This window comes from Chelonoidis abingdonii, chromosome 8 (genome assembly GCF_003597395.2).
Source record: "Chelonoidis abingdonii isolate Lonesome George chromosome 8, CheloAbing_2.0, whole genome shotgun sequence".
Taxonomy (NCBI): domain Eukaryota; kingdom Metazoa; phylum Chordata; order Testudines; family Testudinidae; genus Chelonoidis; species Chelonoidis abingdonii.
Genome location: NC_133776.1, coordinates 91,322,482 through 91,343,010, shown reverse-complemented (window position 1 = coordinate 91,343,010; position 20,529 = coordinate 91,322,482). Strand labels below are relative to the sequence as shown.

At 44.2% G+C, this 20,529-nt stretch overlaps 1 protein-coding gene across 2 annotated transcripts in view; it reads left to right on the top strand.

The window, feature by feature from the left end:
- Positions 1–280: 280 nt before the first annotated feature.
- The window catches only part of STAG2 (STAG2 cohesin complex component), a 195,140-nt gene continuing 174,891 nt past the window's right edge, over positions 281–20,529 (top strand). Inside the window, exon 1 of one of the 2 annotated variants that reach the window (XM_032763544.2) lies at positions 281–533. The gene's annotated coding sequence lies outside the window, so the exon portion shown is untranslated. Of the gene's footprint in view, positions 534–1,520; positions 1,715–20,529 lie in introns of those variants that run through there. The other variant, XM_075068837.1, reaches the window with a different exon arrangement.

The window sequence follows — 20,529 nt, the reverse complement described above, 5'->3', positions numbered from 1 at the left end:
CGTTATCCTTCCTGCCCAGGCTCCTCACAGCCCCCGTGCCCACCCCCGGGCGCCGCGCGCACTGCTCCAGCGCCCCACAAGGCCGCGATGACCCACATCTACCCGCGCTGAGCGCGTGCCCAGCCCCGCCCCGGGCTGGGTGACGGGGGGTGGGGTGGGGTGAGCCTGGCACTGTCGGGCATGCGCGCCACCTTGTTTACCCGCTCGGAGCCCGGCGGGAGGGGAGCGCAGCGGCCTCCCCAGCCCGGCCGGCAGATGTCACCCCACGCCCAGGATAGCCGGCCTTGCTCAGTGGCCGCCAGGTGGCGCCTGCGCCCTCCATTCGCTTGCGAGCCGCCGAGCAGCGAACACCCCAAACAATCCCCAGCGCCGCCGCCAAATTAAATAACCTGCCCGCTCCTAGCGCCGTTTCTAAACCCCTCCGCCGCGGAGCTTCCGAGCCGGGCGCACGCACCCCGCAACCGGGCAAGGGGAGGGCAGGGACGGAGCCGCGGGTCCGGGCCTCCGAGCTGCCTGCGCCGACACTGGGCAAGGTAAGTTAGAAAATGGCGGCGAAGCTTCTGGAAGTTTGGAGGGGGGACTCGGGGGCCATGTATGGCGATAGGGCGAGGCCAGGCCGGGGCCCTAGGGGACAGAGCGGGGCGCCGGGCCGGTTGGCCACAGGACTTACAGTGCAGCCAAGATGGAGGACGCGGGGCCGAGCCGAGAAAACACTCCAGCCCCCTGCTTCCCCACCCCCTCTTCCCAGCGCTCCCCGGCGGGGAGGGGGAGAGAAGGCTCCGAAAGCGGCCTCGCTGCCCGCCCGCCCTCGAGGAGCCCCCTTTCCTTCTCCCCCTCCTCGGCCACAGGCGGCCCGGGCCCAGCGCTCCGCGAGCTAAAATGGAGAACCTCCTCTTCCTCCTCCCCCTTCTCTAGAGCCGAGCAGGGGCTGCTGGCAAGATGGAGGACTCGGGCATTGTGTGTGTGTGTGTGGGAAGAGCCGGGCAGGTCTGCTCGAGGGGAGGGGACCGGAGCCAGCGAGGGGGAGCCCTGCTCGATGGCCACTTAGGGGACGGCAGCGCACCGAGGGGCGGCCCGGCGCGCACGAGAAAAATGGTGGGGCGGCTACTTCTGCCCCGGAGTCGTGCGTCTTGGAGAGTGGCCAGGGTTAGGGGCTTCCGTGCCTGACAGCTCGTTTCTCTCCCCTGCCGTGCCGGGGGGGCATGGTGCCCCCCAGCGACTGGTGCCCCCAATTGATTTCCCCCGCGCCCGGGGGCTGGCCCCCTTCCCGCGCGGCACTTTGGGGAGGAATGGAGGAAGCGCCTTTTCCCCTTTCGGACAGGAATGAAGCCGTGGGGTCTGACCTCCTCCCGCCCTGAAGGAGTTGAGGAGGGAGCGAGCGAGCGAGCAGGGCCTGTGCGAGTGAGTCCCGGGAAGCGGGCCCCCCTTCCACATCACTTGTTCAACGGGCTTTCCCGCCCGTCCGCCCCCGGCAGGAGATTTTGGGGGCCGTTTCGGTTCAGTTTTGGAAAAGAGGGGCCATTGCAAACTTGTGTCGGGAGCCGCGTGTTGCTGGAGCCCTGCTGGGCCCTAGCCGGCTATGATGGGGGAGGGGAAGAGAAGGAGGAAGAAGGCTGATTACAGGGGGTTTTGGCGCCACTTTTGTTTTAGACAGCTTTGCCCAGAGCCCCCTCCTTCTCGACATGCACACTGAACTGAGCTGAACCCTGCCCAGGTAGGAGGAAGCAGCTTTCCCAGCATTTTTTCCTTTCTGGGCTCCCTTGGATACGCGTATGCAGACGTCTTTAGGGACTCGCCGGAGCGGGCAGAGATGGGGGTGTGTGTGTGGAAGGGCAGGGAACAGCAGCATCAAGTTAGTTCCGCTGAACTTGGAAGCTTGTTTTCATATTCCTTTATATCAACGTAAACACAACGCTTGCTTCTGGTGTGTGTGGTGATGCTGGTGCCCTCGCTGTCTGTATGGTCTGCTCCTTGGTGTCGTCTTCTCCAGCTAGTGGTGTAGGTGATACTTGCTGTCCCTGAACATATCCGGGACGATTGGCTGGTTGATTTCCCCTTCCCCCCGCGCCAGCAGTGGCAATTGAACGGCGGTTTTTCTCTTTTCAAATCAGCTACTTTGTTTTCCCACAAGATTGTGCATTTATTAAGCTGTTACAAACTTTTCCATAAGAGCTGTGGAAAGATTTCGTTCCCAGTTTTTAATAGCTTCCTGGCTGTTTGATTTAAAACTCTTCTGTTTCCCCTTCAGCTGTGTAAACACAGATGATGGCTTGTTCAAGAGCGTTGCCTCCGCTTGTGCTCCCTACAGCCACACCCTATGTTTGTGTCTTTGGACCTGGTCTGATTAACAGCTTGATCTGGTGACTCAGCTCGTCTCTCTCTCCTCTGTCAGGTGTAGGGTTGAGACAAGAGGTTCCTTTGCCCTGTGAGGCTGTAAGGAGGGCTTCCTGGAGGTAGCCTGGAGCGGTTCAAAAGCTTGCTTTTCTCTTACCGTCGTGTCCCCCTCCTTCAGGGGAGGAGGGGCTGTGTCAGCGCCGTGACTCTTAACGGGGTGGGGAGTCGGGTTACCGAAGTGCGTCACACGCTGCCCTAATGGGGCCTGCTGGAGAGTCGATTGTGTGTGTTCATGTCCTCGGAGGACTCAAGCGTCTCTCCTTTCTCTTTCTTCCCATTGGTCATCCGCACACGGAGAAGGAGGTGGCCTGCTTGCTCTCCCCTGGGGTGAGAGCACACTACAATGGGTTTAGTGAACTTGGGTTCTGGGCTTTACAAACACAAGCTGATGCGCAGCACAGAAAAGTGTTCAGCTGTGGAGCTACATTAGAAATTCCGGGCTCAGAGCTGGTGCTGTTTGCAATATGTCTGAAGTGTACACAGTCGAGAAATCCAGCAAGAATGTGCTTTGTTAAATAAAGTTAGTGCTCATGCTTCAGATTCCTGGAAGGAACACAGTTGATATCATATACTACTGGAAATTAGAACCGGAAAACTCTTCTTAGTCCCATTCCGTGGGGGCCAATGCAGTACCTACTTGACGAAGTGGGTATTCACCCACAAAAGCTTATGCTCCAATACATCTGTAAGTCTGTAAGGTGCCACAGGACACTCTGTTGCTTTTTACAGTACCTACTTGAGTGTTTTGTCCAGTCTTGTTTTAGAAGATTGGTTACTGGGTCTTCCATCCCTTCCCTTAATAGAATATTCCACAATAGAATAGACTCAGTTGATACAGAATATTATTAATATTCATTCTACATTTTCCATTGTTCAGTTTCATCCTACTGCTTCTAGCTTTAACTCTCGTCCCAGCAGAAAGTTGTTTCCTTAAAGTCCTCCTTAACCTGGATGTCTTTCATTCTTTTTGGAATTCTTTCCCAGTCATATACCTCAATATCGGAAAAAAGTATCTGAAACTGTGCATAGTTTTGTGTGTAGTCTCGGTTGTGTATAGATAATATTTAGCACTCATGTTTTACAAACACTAACTGATTTTAATGCTAGTCTTGTGACTTAGAGGTAGTTTATTCGCCTGTCTGATTTTACAGATAAAAACTGTAATGGTACTCTGCTGTGGCCTCATAATACCAATTAATACTTTTTTTTCGGGGGAGGGTCTTCAACAGTTAGTGTATGTCATGGCGTAACTATTTTGGAGTAGCAATGACGGCATAACCCTGTGGTGTGTAGACGAAGCCTACACTGATGGATGGAGTTTTTCCGTGGGTGTAGGAACACTACCCTGAACTAAGTTTGCTCTGGTCAGTGTAGCTTTCTTTCATCAACATAACTATGGGTATGGCTACATTAGAAATTTCATAGCGCTGCCCTGGCAGCGCTGCGAAGTGTGAGTGTAGTCAGAGCCGCAGCGCTGGGAGAGAGCTCTCCCAGCGCTGCTTGTAAACCACATCCCTTATGGGTGTAGCGTGCACGGCTCCCAGCGCTGCCACCCTGATTACACTGACACTTTACAGCGCTGCATCTTGCAGCGCTCGGGGTGTTTTTTCACACCCCTGAGCGCGAAAGTTGCAGTGCTGTAAAGTGCCAGTGCAGCCAAGCCCTATGGCTCCACTGGGATTTAGTTCAGCATAGTACGTTGGTAAGAAATGTGTGGTTTTCTCACCCTTGCCTGATGTAGCTATGTCAACCCAATATGTAGGTATAGACCAAGCCTCAGTAACAACATTCCTTGCTTCTCTTTCTTAGTATGAGAGTGACCATCTTGATAAAAATCAAAATGCAACTATTTGTGGTATATCATCTGATTTATCATATTCCACTGCTCGCAGCATGCACAAGGTTTGGGCTGGTTGTGGTGGTTGAAGATTCTTGGGGATTTTAGACGTAACTGTTTTGAGGGATAAAACTGAGAAGGAAGCTTTAAAATTATTCCAAAGAGATGACTGGAAATAATTCCTTTTTCTTAACAGATAAATAGTGCTCCCTACCCCTTGTAGCTGTTGACAGCAATCTTGTGGAAACACCAGTGTTGTGTGCTGCACATGGTATAAGCAAGATTTGGGGAGCCTATTAAGTTGATGCAAGCTTTCTTTGTATTAAGTCCAGCTCTGTGAGTGCTCTCTGTCTGTTCCTTTGCGGTAGGGATTAGGGTCTGGGGCTTATTGATCTGTTTCTACAGAGGTCCATCATGAATCCCACTCCAGTGTAGTGGGTTTACAAGTAAAATTAAGGATATTCCAGGCCCAAGTCTAGAGTAAAGTGGTTGAGATTTTTCACAAAACAGTTTGTTGGATAATGCTGACTAATCAAAACTGAATTTTTTTGCAGGAGTTTGTTTCCATAAAACTGAAGCTTTTTGCAGGGAGGCTTCTCAGGATCAGGATGTAATTTTTAAGTGAGACTATGTCTATGCCATGGGTGCTACTGCTGCAGGGCTATAGTGCCGTAGCTGACTGATTTAGTGTTGTAGTGTAGATGCTTCCTACAGCAACAGAAGAGGTTTTTCTGTTGACTTAGCTGCATCTTCACCAGGGGTTAGATCAGCTTAACTACAGCACTTAAGGCCACAAAGCTGAAAAATTTACACCGTAACTTTAAATGTAGGTCAGACCTGATAGAGTGAGACCTCACCCATCCCCCAGAATAGCCAATTAGGGTGCTCACTGGGTGAGAGAGACAGGTTCAAGTTGCTGCTCTGCCCGATTCAAAGGAATTTGAACCTGGGTCTTCCAAATGAGAGCCCCAAATGTAGGTTATTGGCTACTTTTAGGGCAGGAGTCTTAATTTTCCATGATCATTTTTGAAAGGTCTTGGTTTTCTCCCAGTGTTGAATGAGAAAATATATTGAAATCTCAAGATTTTGTGGGACAGGAAAACTGTCCCACAAAACTACATGCATCTGACGAAGTGGGTATTCACCCACGAAAGCTCATGCTCCAAAACGTCTGTTAGTCTATAAGGTGCTACAGGATTCTTTGCTGCTTTTACAGATCCGACTAACATGGTTACCCCTCTGATACTAAACATGAAAATGTAGCTAGTAAATCATTGGCTTAGCTCAACAAGTTTCACAGTGCTTTATCATAGTTAAATCATCTCAGTACAGCTGTGTTCTTATAAACTAAAATATCGAGCTTATTAAATGCAGAAATGCTTTTATGTTCAACTTGCAAAAGACGTGAAACCATGTAACTCATTAAATGTCCTTTTATTTTCTAAGGGTTTCTGTAATACTTACAAACATTAGCTGAATCACTTTAAAACTAGTGTATATAGAAGTTTCAACTGCTTTTATCTATTGGCTATTACATGGTAGTTCCATAGTCTCCTATAGAAAATAGCTGTAGGGTGTTACCCTTTTGGAGATGAGTACTCTTATTCATGGAAGAGACTATATTAAACTTGGTCAGATCAGAAAATATTACAACCAATATTTTGTAATGTGTCAGAATACTTTTTCATTTTTATGTGACTTCTCTTTTAGTCACTGATTCAGGTGCAGTGTGACCTTAAAGAAATCTTGACTGGATTACCTGTAATCATGATAATTCAGTGTTACTTTCTGTATCAATATTAAGCAAATTTCACAGCATAGTATAAAAGTAGACTCTCTGGAAGTTATTCCTGTCCATGGAACCCATTTCTAATTACACGGGTCATGAGAGCTTGTACAACACCCCAGCTCTTGATTTTTATTTTTATTTATTTTTTTTGTCTAAAAATCTCACTTGAGGTTCGTTAAATGTTTTCTTGTCTGTTCTGATTTCCGCCTGTAACATGACTTGAATGCTGCACCTGATTCCTTCCAAAAGTTCAGGGGATATTTTAGGCATCAATGCCCAGAACACTTTTGACTTTGGTGAAAGTTGTAAAAAATGAAAGGGGAAAATAGGGGACACACAGTGTCCCTTTCATCTGGTTAGCAGAACCAGCAACTTCAGCCACTTCTCTAATTGTCTGTAGATCAGAGAATCTCTTGATGGTGGCCAATAATAAATTCTAGCATAATAATGTCCCTCATCTCAGCCCTGCTCATCCTACAGTTTTAAATGTTGACAACCTGAAAAAATTATATCCCAGACAAAAAGACAGGGGAAATGGGAGCATGCATAGAGCCCCTGGCGGGGGTGGGGGCACACAGTCACTGGTGGGGGTGAAGAAAGGGGAACCTTAGCAGGGTGGGGGTGGGAAGAATGGAAGACCATAGTAAGAGGGAAAGGATACATGGGGAACACAGAGACCCTGATGTGATGGAGAGGGAAATGGGGTATGGGCACATAGAGCCCCAGCCATGGTGGGGAAGGGGGGGGGGAAAGAAGTACCACGCAGAACCATTGAACGGGATAATGTGGCATGGTAGTATGGGGGCGAAGGGAGCACACAGAGCCCTGTCATAAGGAGATTGGGGGACAGTGACATGGCAGAGGGGGAATGAAGGGAGGACATTCAGAACCGCAGAAATGAGGGGTAGAAGGTAAGGAGGGGTCGCAGAGAATCCCTAAAAAAGAGGGGAATGGGAGGGTGACACACACGGAGCTCCTTGGAGGCAATAGAGGAATGCAGGGAGTCCCCTGGTGTGTGCGATATATTTGGTCTACAGAAGCAATAGAAAATGCAATCCTCTTGTTAATATTGCTGGAGCAAGACCTATAGTTAAGGTTGCCTAAGCGCTTCTCTTCCAAAGGACTCATTTCAGTTGCTTATACCTTTATTAAACTTTCACTTTTGGGGTACAATTTTCAGAGTGTAAGGCTGTCTACACTACCACTTATGTCAGCAAAATGTATGTTGTTCAAGGGTGTGAATATACCACCCCCCGCCCCCAGCAACATAAGTTACACTGTGGTAGTGTACACTGTGGTAGTGTACACGGTGCTATGTCGTGGGAGAGCGTCTTCTACTGACATAACTACTGCCTCTTGTTGGGGGTGGATTAATTAGGTCGACGGGAGAGCTCTCATGTTGGTATAGAGCAGCTACAGGAGAGATCTTACAGCTGCACAACGGCATTGGTACAGCTGTGCCACTTTAAGCTCTCTAGTGCAGACATAGCCTAAGATCTCTCTTATGACCATTTCTCCTCTTGGTGGGTGTATATAGTTTTTGTTTGTCTTTACAAAGTTTGAACAAAGTAATGGTTCATTGAATACAAAGAGTGAGAGGGAAATTACCCTAGCCATTATCTCTATCTGTAACAAATTTGGACATTTGCCTTTTGGTGGTCTATTTTGATTCAGCAGAACTGAGTGTTTAAAGCATACTTTTGTGCCTGTATGTAATTGTTTTAATTAAGGGCTTATCTGCACTACAAAATTAGGTTGACTTAAGTTAGATTGACCTATAGCCACCACAACAATTAAATCAATTGTTGATGTCCACACTGCCTTTCTGCTGGTGGTGCGTGTCCTCACCATTAGTGCTTGCATGACTGAAGTGGGGCATTGTGAGGCACTGACAGCTGGAGTGTGGTGCACTGAACAGCCATGTGGGGCTTACAGTTGGAGGCCCCCCTACCCTGGGGCTGACTGCCTGGTAGGCTCCCTGCTGTGAAATTGAGGTGTTGGGGAAAGGGGGAGCTCCAGCTGAGAGCCGGGGAGGAGGGTTCAGCTGTGCCCAACACGTGGCTGACTGCCAACTGGCAATGTAAGTACAGACACCCTCCGATTTACACAATCATTCTATTCCGGAAAGCCTTTCCTAAGTCGGAAACATATACCCATACGTTACGCAGTAATTTCCACAACTCAAAAATCCTATTTCTGGCTTATGGAACTTTTTCTGTAAGTGTGAATTTGCATAAATCGGGTCTTGTGTAACCTGGGGAGCATCTGTAATGCAGTGTCCACACCAGGGGTAGGCAGCCTATGGCATGGGTGCCGAAAGTGGCACGCAAGCTGATTTTCAGTGGCACTCACTCTGCCCGGGTCCTGGCCACTGGTCCTGGGGGCTCTGCATTTTAATTTAATTTTAAATGAAGCTTCTTAAACATTTTAAAAACCTTATTTACTTTACATACAATAGTTTAGTTATATATTATAGACTTATAGAAAGAGACCTTCTAAAAATGTTAAAATCTATGACTGGCACACGAAACCTTAAATTAGAGTGAATAAATGAAGACTCGGCACACCACTTCTGAAAGGTTGCCGACCCCTGGTCTACACTGACTGTGTTGCCCTAACTAAGTGCTGCTACTCTCACAGAGGTGGAGTTAAGTTGATGTTGTGAGTGACTGCTGACATTGGCGGGAGCACCGTTGTAGACTCAGGGCCCTAAGAGCTGTCTGTACTAGTGGATCCATGATGTGGGCTCAGGACTAATATTCTTGGGGAATTTTTTTTTTAAAATGGCTTTTGGATTGGGAACTGTTATTGAGAGAGCAACTGTAATTGTGTTTCAGGAAGAGTGTGGGATAAAGGGTCCATGTAGTCTAGGATACCTTAAATATGTTAGAAAAAAACCTTTATATTAATACTCAGAAAACTTGATTGTTAAACAGATGCGGTTAGCTCAGACAAAACTTGCCTGACACAAACCCATAATAGCAAGGAAATGAAAAGTTAAGCTACCCCTCAGTGGGTACCTTACCATTACCAAAATTGACATACAACAGACCATGCACAACCATAACTTTGCTCAGTTTTCACCCTTTACTAGATTATTTTTACAAGATGAGAAGTTATGGATGTTAGGCATGGTAGCTGGTTGTGTTGGGAAAGAGTACTTTATGAAAGGGTTGTGTGCAGAAGGATAGTTAAAGGAGGAGATGGGAAAGTTGGCAGTAAGAGGACAAGTTGCGGTGTTTGGTTTTTGGTTTGCCGTCTTTGTGGTAATGATGTGCTTGTGGATGGAGGAGTGGAGGGTATGTACCATTAGGTGGGCTAACTAGCTTTTCTTATATGGGTTTGTGTTAGATATATTCAATGGCATAGTGGCAGTAACTGCTTCACAGACTATGTTTTTGTGCATTAATTTTCTATGGTGGTAGTATTATTTAGCACAGTGGGGGAATACTTTATCCAACAGCATCTGCTCATGAGAGACGTAGCTCTTCTTGGAAAAGGCTTTATATGCAATTGTGCCCATCAGCCAGATTTGTGTATGTTTGCCCATCCCATCAACCAAACTTGTATACACAGTGTGCAAACTTCCATTTATACTATAAACATTTCTAAAACTGTCCCTAAATCCAACCTTTAAAAAAAATAAATCCTTTCCCTGTTGCACTAGTGCTCTTTGGGGTCAGCTCTAACAGGTTGTTTTATAGATCAATCAATCAATGAGAGAATTACAATCAGATATGAAATCCCGGGGCTTTCTATTAAGAATTTATAAAGAGAAACCAAACAAACTAAATTGAAATCTCTAACCCTGAGTGAAATTTCAAATATGTTGGACACCTTCTTTAGGAAAAAAACAGGAATTTATGCCTCATTTAAGCCCATTTTTGGAATGCAACCCCTAAATATGAAGTCACTACAATAGCAGCTCCTTATTTATGGTTCGGTTCATATTAAAGCAGGGATTCAACTTCTGTTTTGCATGAAGAATATTTTTCCTCAGATTTACAGCACATAATCTGGGAATGAAGATTGAATTTACTGTAGATGTTCAAACAAATCTGTTCAAGAGCCTGTTTATAATTACAAGAAAGTAATTAAGAGGTTAATTTACTGCATCTCATGATTTTTTGACTTTGTGTAAAAACTGTGTACTGTAGAAAGTATAAAAAAAAATTAACACCATCAGATTTTTAGGTGTCTTTCTGAGAATATATACTTTTTTAATTAACAGAAAGCATGTAGAAAAAATGGCATATTTGTATACAATGGCTAGCCAATGGATTGTCTTGCTTGCATGAATGTGGTTTCACAGATCAGAGCTAAAGGGAAAGTGGCTTGTATATGGTGGAATATTGGGAAGAGGAGTATTAATCTTTTTGATATCAAGCAAATCTCTAAGCAAGGGTATATAATTTAAAAGTATAAAGGATATAAATATCAGAAGGTTAAAATAAACAAGTAACTTTGGTTCTTGGGTAACTGACCCATTAGCAGAATCCTGTAGTATGGTCTTTTTTGAGATCATTGTAAATTAATGTATACTGGAATATAAAGTTTGGATTTGATCAGTCATTGTTTTACACGGGCCCTAGTTATTTGTGACAAAAAGAGGTTACTGTCTCCATTGCTTGACAAAGTTGAAATTGGCTGATTGAGGCCATGTCTACAGCAGTGGGCTTACAGTAGTACAGCTGCACCGATGCAGCCGGGCCACTGTAAGATCGCTTGTGTAGCCTCTCTGTACTGATGGGAGTGAGCTCTCCTCTTGACATAAAATCACCTCAGCAGGCAGTGGTAGCTAGAAGCTCTTCTGCCAACGTAGTGCTGTGCATACCACTACCATTTGTGCCAGTGAAATTTGTCACTCAGAGGTTTTTTGTTTTTTTTTTTCCAATACCCCTGAGCAACGATAAGTTTTGCCAGCATAAGTGATAGTGCAGACATGGTCTGAATTAGTTTGTTACTGAGTAATGAGGGGTGCACATCACAAAGCCAGCTGTAATATTGTCACTTTTACTGGCAGTCACATCAGAAGCTGAGGATTGATTTAATAATGATACTGCTTGGGAGTTGAAGCTTTTTTAAAAGAGCTCTGAAAACCTACTATTAATAGAAATTAATTGAAAGCCGTTTGTTTGAATTTAGATTACTTCTATGTTTGCAACCCAGGCATGGCGACCTTGTGCTTGTTCATGAAAACCAGAAAGTGAAATTGACTGTCTGCTTTCCACTGTACAAACCAAATGAAGAGCACAGAGGAAACAGCACAAGTGACGAAAAGTAAATTAGATATAGAAAATTGTTTTAATAATCTAGGATATTAGCATAAATAAACATTTAAAATATTTTTTTTAACATAATGTCTCTAGCTACTCCTTGGTTTGGTAGTGCGAGGTATCTTGCATTGTTACTACTTGTCCTGTAACTTTTTCAATGGACAAGTAAAGCCTCTATCTTTAATACTATCTATAGAACACCACTACTGTCCTAATCCTATACACACTATGACTAATTTTTACAGTTGTCATTATTCACCAGTGAACTTGGAGGAATTATTCTTGTTACATATATGTGTATTTGCAAGATTGGGTCCTAAATACTTTAAAAAAAAAAATGGGGGGGGGTATTTGGGTGTTATATGCACACCTGTGCTCCTGATCTGAAGTAAAAGCTTTGTTTTACATACCTGGTGTATAAAGATGACTCCAGTCTTGATTTTTGCAGTAGTGTTTGTTTAAAAAGCTTAATTTAGAGACATTTAAAGGACAAAAAAGTTTATTTTGGTAAGATAAAGTGTTACTGAAACTATAGCTAAGTGCACTGAAAAATACCTGTTGTCCTGAGCACAGCAAGTGAATGACTTGAATGAAAGAAGGCTTGCATTTATATTGGGGGATGCACCAGGCAGGGTTAGAGAGAGGATTTTCACAAAAGACTTCAAAATAAAAACATGTCCCTGGTTTTCTTGTTGCCTCCGTCATTTATCTTTTTCCCCTTTTTGTGGCACCTACCTAGAATGCTACTATTGATATGCTATAAATGATTCCTTTTTTAGACAAATTGCCTGCTTATCTATGCATCAGTGAGATATAAATCAAGTGTTCTTTCAATATTGCTTTTTAAATTAGTTTTTATGTGTAAATAATCAGATAGTATTCTTCTATTTCTTTTCATAACTATTATTATTTCCAGAAACCTACAGTTCATTTGCAACTTTGGCAACCAGAAGCAAAGCTGCACTAGTATCTCTGCTGCATCTGTGTTATAGTTCTATTGCTGTTTTTCTCATAAAGGATTGACAACCCCCCGCCTCCCCCCCGAAAAAAAATTGAAACTAGCCTTTGCATATTGATTTACCTACCAAGGAAATGCATTATGAGGGCAGTTTGCCTGTGTCATGGTATAATTCCCCACTCTGAACCTTAGCGTCCAAAAGATGGGGTACTAGCATGAATTCCTCTAAGCTCAATTACCAGCTTAGTACTTGTAGCGCTTGGCACCACCGAATTCCAGTGACCTGGTACATTTGGTCCCCCAAAACTATGCGGGGCGCCAAGACCCAGATCTCTGGATCTTAACACAGGAAAGTAACCTTTCCCAACGCTTTGGCCTCCCAGGCTTCCCTCCCTGGGTTACACCTGAAGTTACTGTGATTCCAAACTCCCTTGAATCTTAGAACAGAGAGAAAATTTACTTTCCTCCTCCTTTACTCTCTCCCCTCCAGACTTCCCTGAGAGAGAAAGTAATTCCTACACAGAGAGAAAATTAACCCTTTCTCTCCCCCTGCCCTTTTTCTCCCCAAAATTCCTTTGGTGATGAGTCCAGTCCTGGTCTCACCCGAAATAAAAAACAATCAGGGCTTAAACAAAAAGCTTTTATATTACAAGAAGGAAAAACAGTAGAAATTATCTTGTTAAATTAAGTGGTATTGGTTACAGGGTCTTCAGCATAATAAACACTGGAAAGACCCTCCCGAGCTCAAGTATAACAAGAGTACATAAAAGTCTTTCAGCAAAAATACAAAATTGAAACTCCTTCCAGGCAGCAAATACACATTTGCAAATAAGAAACACATAGCCTAATCGCTTATCTACCTAGTACTTACTATTTTAAACTTATAAGAGCCTGTATCGGAGAGATTGGAGAGAAACCTGGTTGCACGTCTGGTCACTCTCAGAACCCAGAGAGAACAACCACCAAAAACTAACAGCACACACACAAACTTCTCTCCCTCAAGATTTGAAAGTATCCTGTCCCCTGATTGGTCCTCTGATCAGGTGACAGTCAGGCTTACTGAACTTGTTAACCCTTTACAGTCAAAAGAGATATAAAGTACTTCTGTTCTATTAACTCCTACTATCTGTTTATGACAGCCTGTGAAAGGAGTGGAAATGAGTTTTCTTTTTAGTAGCCCATTTTAAGGAACATTTCAGACTTTCATTTTTATTTGTGTGTCTCATAAACACCCCATATCTTTCCATTTTATGAGGTGGGTTACCTTTCATTTTATTTTGATAACCCTTGATATTTCAATCAGTGTTTGTACCCAACATGTATCTATTTTTAAAATACATTGCGCAAGTAAGTATGCATGTGTTCTGTATTATTGTACCATATGACTACATTGAACAGAGTCAAGAAACTAAAACACCTGGGGCTCAACACCTGAAAATTGTTTAAAAGTGTCAGTTCTTGGAGCCCAAGATGCTCTGGGTATTTCACTGTCATTTGCCATCTTGTTTTCTCTTCTTAGTTACATTGCTCAACTTCAATTCTATGCAGTGCAGTGACAGTCATATGAAATTTAATAATACCCCGAACACAGAAGTGAGTGTGCTGGTGTCTCAAAGCAGTATCTTGTTAATGCAAAATACAATTTTAAATTAGTAAACACTGTGTGGTAAGACAAATAAATTTATTATGCATCTGCAGTATTTAAAAATTATACAGAAATTTTACAGAACATAAATTGATATTTTGAAAATCCAAAATCAGTAATATTGTGAATAGATAAATACATTTGAGAACAAAATACCTGAAAACCAAACTTTTCCTTCATTTACGTGGAAAAATCGGACTTCAAGATTCCTTATTTCCCACTACAACAGGCATTGATGTTTCAGCCTCCTTGCTCAGATTTAGGTGTCTGCTTATGTTCAGTAAAGTACTTTGATCTCAGGACTTGTTAGGGGAGGGCGGGAAATACTGTTAATTTTTGGGGATTTTTAAATGTGGTTTTGACATTTCAACCCTAAAAATGTAGGGATCAGTCGTGCTGTCATGGAGGTTAATATGGGAAGATCCAGTTGATTAAGCAAATACAGGATTTGTGCCATATTTCAAGTAGTTTGGCAATTTTAAATATTTTTTTTTACCAAAGCTTTTTAGGTCTCTGTTCTTTATTCTGTATGTAAACTGAAGTTTACTTAACGAAGTGGAGCAGAACATCTTAAATCAAATAAAAGATGGAGATGCGAAATGAAATAACATGAAGGAAGTCAGGAAAGAAGGTGTGAGAAATACTCATAGAAGTAGATAAGTAAGAACGTAAGAGAGGCCGTACTGGGTCAGACCAAAGGTCCATCTAGCCCATTATCTTGTCTACTGACAATGACCAATGCCAGGTGCCCCAGAGGGAGTGAACCCCACAGGCAATGAACAAGTAATCTCTCTCCTGCCATCCATCTCCACCCTGTGACAAATAGAGGCTAGGAACACCCTTCCTTACCTGTCCTGGCTAATAGCCATTAACAGACTTAACCTCCTTAAGTACCTGTGGATATGCAGTGCACAGTATTGCAGCACCTGCAACTGAGGCCTCTGTTGTGGAATACACTGGCAGTCATAAAAACTGATAATGGTTGTACCAATGTGAAATGCACAAAGCTTTTGTATAAATGATGCTTGAAGCATCCTGAGATCATATGGGATGTGTAAAGTAGAAAGATTTCAATAATCCTGATATATTTTTTTCCTTCATGGTTTTAGTATCACGTGATTTATTGGAGAGAGTAGTTTTTCAATTAAAGTTGCTCAAGGTAGGGTTTAACTAGCTTGATGATCAAGGCTTCAAAAGCCATTAGTCTTATTTACAGTAGGGCTCCTTCCAGTGCTAACAACAGTGTTGATGATGAGATTTCTTCTCCTTAAGTTCCACAGGCCATATTGAAACTGTCTTGGAATTAGCCTCGTTAAATCACTTCCTGATTTTTCTATCTTGCTTGTGCTGTTGATCGACTGTAAACTACTGTAGTATTTTTTTAAATAGTACTCTTCTGCAGCAGTATACTGCTGGTGACTTAAGTTTAAGACCATATTTAGTTGCTGGAAACACAAACTGGTTTGTGCATCTCTTCATGAAAAATGACGACATTCAGAATGTTTCTCTAGGACTTCTTGTTTTATTTAAAAAAAAAAAAAAGTGTCTGTAGTCAGTAACCTTAACTTTGAATTTCTAGGCTTCCTAGCAAATGTTTTTTGAGAACTGCCATTTCTGTGTCTTCCTTCCTCCTCAAGTAATTGTTTAAATGGAATTACAATTAAAGTTATAAAGATACCAGTCAGGGTGTATAATCATTGATTTAAAAAAAATTAGATTTTTAAAATTTAACTATAGCATTCTTTTAAAATACACCTATTTAGAATTAAATTTAGACATTAACAGTCTGTGTTAAGGCTTAATTTTACTATAATATTTAGAATCATTTACATTGATTAAAAATATATTAAGCAATCCATATTTGTTGCCATGTTTTAAAGAGAGTCAGATTGCTGAACTGATGGAAGTCACTGCCTAAGCACCTGGAATCAGAGTTCGTTGAAGTTTTTTACAGCAGTAGCTGCTTTTGTAAGTGCAAAGAGAATATTTTCTTTATTTCAGTTTATTCAGTTCAGTTCCATGACTAGTTCATTCAAAGGAACCAATTGGGAGGTTAGAGTGGGAATATTGTCTTTTGGAAAATAATACATTTGATAACATATATAGCGCGACTGGATAGCGTAGTGGTTAAGAGCGCCGCCCTTTGATACGGGAGACCGCCCTTTGATACGAGAGACCGGGGTTCAAATCCCGGTTGGTACCCAACTTTCCAGTAGGGGTCCTTGGGCAAAAAACCCCCTAACGCGAGACACCGAATATAATCGCTTACTACCTACCTAGGCCTCAAGAGTAAATGACCAGAGTGACCACGAAGCTAGGCAGAGCTCATCGCCGCATCGACGTCGCCTGGATTTAGGGAATCAAAGAAGAGTGTGCCGGCCATGCCAACCTGTTTGAGGAACCAGGAACATGGAACGATAAGTGGTGACTGGGAACAAAGCATTTCATGGACGAGACAAGAAGAACCTGGGAATGATGGATATGCGAACTACATAACAGATAAGACTATACTGATAGGGAATATAGTGAAGAGCGATGAGGACGAGATGATGGAGGGACATAAAGACCTACATCCACACTTACTGAGAAACAGGCTAGGTATGAACACCCCAACCTTAGAACTAGTAAGAGGCCCCAGAGGGAGCTGCTACTCAGAGACAAGGTGAAGAAGAATCACCGGACCCACTCCAATTACACGGGGATATACGAAAGACGGCGGAAGATCACTCCAAAAGGAGCCCCCACTGGAAAGAAGCAATGAGTGATGGCATCCCGTGAATCCCTGGAAGCTGGGAAGGCAGCCAGGACAAAGTCCTGAGAATGAAAACTCACTGCCTACCGACACCAGCCCCTTTCTCACATTGCAGAGCACCGCAGCTGAATATGTAGGGGCGATAAGAAAGAGTATGGCGGAGAATCTAGCTACAGTCAATCCTGCGCGACCTTGAGGTAGGGAACTATACCAAGGGAAGGAAATAAGTTGTGAAGCCAGAAATTCAGGGGCTAGGGCAGAAAATCTGAAAGGAAAGACTTCCAAGAAGAAGGGCCGGGGGCCTGGAGTGGGGGTACAGCAGAGCTGACTGTATTAGGGAAACTGGAAATGTTGTTGATAAAATGGGGGGCCAAAATTATTAACCTACCCACTGAGATTGTGAACTACTGAAAAATGAGTGAAGTTGCTCAGTGGAGAGTCTGATCTGATATTGTATAATAGTTAGAAGAATGCTATGGTAAGTGACCAGCCCATCATACAATCGAACAAATACCCATAACTAAAACCTACCTAAATAGAGTTAAACAAAACTGAACTGGTAACGCACAACACGCTCTGAAATTCGCTGGAACTGCTTGGCTACACGACAATTAAAGAGACAACAGTTCATGGGGTACAAAGATGCACCCCTGGAAGAAAAGAGTGAGAGATTAGGAGGAAGAAGATAAACGCCAGGCAACACTCCCGGAAAGAGAAGTTAGTCAGTCTAGGTTGGAACTACAACAAGAAGGTGTGCTAGATGATAAGGATATTAGACATCGGAAGCTGCGAACAACAAATAACAAGGACGTGACCTCATAGAAGCCCTACGAGACTGCTGAACATCACAAGGAACTCATACAGCAATAGCCTACACAGGCAACTAAAGGAGAAATACACTAGATGGAGAGCAGCCCTATGCACAAAAAAGTCAATGCCCGTGTCTCTCCATGCAAAGAACTGCATCCAGGTGATATATGTTCCCAACGCCGTGCAACACACACAAAACAGTCAGAGCCAGCTAGCACAGGAAGGACTGACCACGAGGGTAAGTGAGAGAAGAACATATGGGAGAAAAGAGAAGACCTATAACCCATGGCAAAAGTGGCTAGCAGGCTGAGAACTAAGACACAGCAATCCTCCCACGCAACAGAAACGCTAGTCACACCCATAACAGTGTAGAGGAAACGACATAAAGAGACCACTTTATCTCAAATTTATCCAGCACGGGTCAAGAACATGAGAGATCTGGACTACGCCACTGACAGACATGATCCTTCATCTCCCTCCCTATCACCAGTGACTAAAGGATAAGAGGGAGAACTAAGACAGGCCACTCGTGCACTGCCACATGCCTACTCTCTCCTTTTGCGATACCTAACTCCGAGTCCGATGAACCAGCTGGCTACTGAGCGGGGGATATACGAGCAGGGTTGGTCTCCAACCTCAAATGCCTGGTCTAACACAGAGAAGAGACAATGGTGGATAGAGTCTGAAAGACCTCAAGGGGACAGAACCGTCCAATTATATACCTAACCAAGGGCTCCAATGTCACTATCCTGACTCCACTAAATCAAAGTCCTAACCTCAGGCTCATAGCTGCCAACGACTAACCAGGAACACACATGGCAGTGACACAGAGTCACATCAGCCTGACCTACCAGTTGTCTGTAAAGGCAATGAGAGAGGAAATACAACTACCTGACGGCTCAAAACATCCACGTAGTGCTCATTAGCAATGAGACACAAAAGAGTCGCCAAAGACTCAAGGTCTAAAGAAGACCAATGCAATGTGAGCCAAACGCCTGGATTGAGAACTAACAGGAAAGACCGGTACGCACTCACAAGTGCCTGACATCGTGGAGAATCTGATGGGAATGTCTGGCGCATAAATAAGCATCATACACAGTCAAACAAGGTACCACACGAAGGGACAATCCCTAAAGAACTCAATGGGATAATGGAAGACAACACTAGAAGTCACTCAGGCAGCTTGCCACAAGTGGCCCAGCCAGATGTGTGGCATATGACCAAGGTGATTGCACTGTCCCCTCGCTGCTGTTCCTGCAGTAGGCTTAACCACTCAGCCAATAATACAAGGACTGGATACGGTACAGTTCAGGCGTGGAACTACCATCACCCCCCACTCCTCTACATGGTGTACAGTCGGATATGCTGTAGTCTAAGAAGGAATGAGCTTCATCTTCGCACTAATCTAGGAACACCACTGAATGATCTACAAAGAGGATAATCAGGAAAGCCAGTGTCATTCGGTAACTCCCTGGAAGAGTGTGGCTGGATGGTAGTGAATAGACCGACGGGAATCTAGGCTAGCCAAGAACTGATGGGAGATGGAATACATACACAAGCGTGGCCACAATTAGCAGACTATTCAACCAAGCTACAGGGGAGTACCAACTTTCCTGTTGGCGTCCACAGTCCAATGGAAACAATGATGACTGGGACAAGGAAGACAGGCAACATCAAGTATTACCAAAGATTAAGACGAGGTCCTCGAGAGCCAGCTCAGTGGGAGAACAGATTCCAGCATCAACGGATAACGCCTGCGGTATCACTGGAGCTGCAAAGGAGGACATAGAGGCTGCCGATGTGAAAACCCGGAAGCTCCAAATGCACGAGTGTTTCCAACCCAGCCAACACCCGAGACAGTATACAGCCGGAAAGAAGGCGGCGGGGCTTGTGAGCGTCAAAGCCACTGTCTGGATGAAACCTGGAACATCAGGAATACATCAGCAAGATGGCCCCAAGATGAGCTGCTGAAGAAGCGTGAGGCAAAGCACAGACATGGAGAAGATCAGGCAGAAGAAGTGCCATGGCAAGACAAACCTGCATGGATGTAACATCGAAGATAATCGTGAGGTGGCTGACATTGGAGAATCCTACCAGTGGCGGAAAGGGATTGACTAAAAGACAGCACTGAGGCACTGATCATACAGCACAGGACAGCACTGAGCACCAGATCCTGAAGCAGGGTCTACCACACTGAGAGAGGACCAGGTGCGACGACAGAGAGGCTCGAGACAGTCAACACATAGTGGCAGGGGTAAGATCAGACCAGGAAAGCACTACACTGAAACGGCACAACCAAGTGCGGCATTGTGTGTACAGGAGCATCTGCACAGCGTATGGCTAGAGCCTCCCAAACCAGATGAGATGCACAGAGTTGTGGAATAGCAGGGCTAAGATTCTGTGGGATTCAGATCCGAACGGACAGGCAGTCTGGCCAATCAACACAGACATCGTGGTCATACACAAGGACCAGAAGACAGCGGTGGGATAGATATGCAGTGCCAAGTGCAGCAACATAGGAAGAGAATAGAGAAGCTGGAAAGTACACGAGGGCCTGAAAGAGGAACTAGAGAGGATGTGGAAAGTGAAGGCCACAGTGTGAGTGGTGGCAGGAGCACCGGCTGTGTATCCTAAGCTGGGTGAGTGGCTCAACAGATCCCAGGAACAACAGTCAAGAGCTCATCTAGTCCTAGAACTAGGAACAGCTAAGATACTGCGCAGAACCCTCAAACTCCCAGGCCTCTGGTAGAGGACCCGAGGTTGAGGAAGACACATACCACCCATAGGGGTGAGAGGGGAATTTTATATATATATATATATATGTCTCTCCTGTAATTTATTCTGGGACCAAAAAAAGTGTTTAGTTTAATTTACCCTTGGATTAGAATTTTTAACATGTCCGTTTGTTTGTTTATTTATAGCGGAAGGAAATTGTTTATAGAGTTGTCAGCTAAAGTCAGAACCTATGGCACCAAAACAGTCTGGCTGAGGTTTGTTTTTGATACTTGTCACTTTCCCAAAGAGGAAGAGTAGTCTGTCAATTTTAAATTGTTTTATGGATAGCAAAA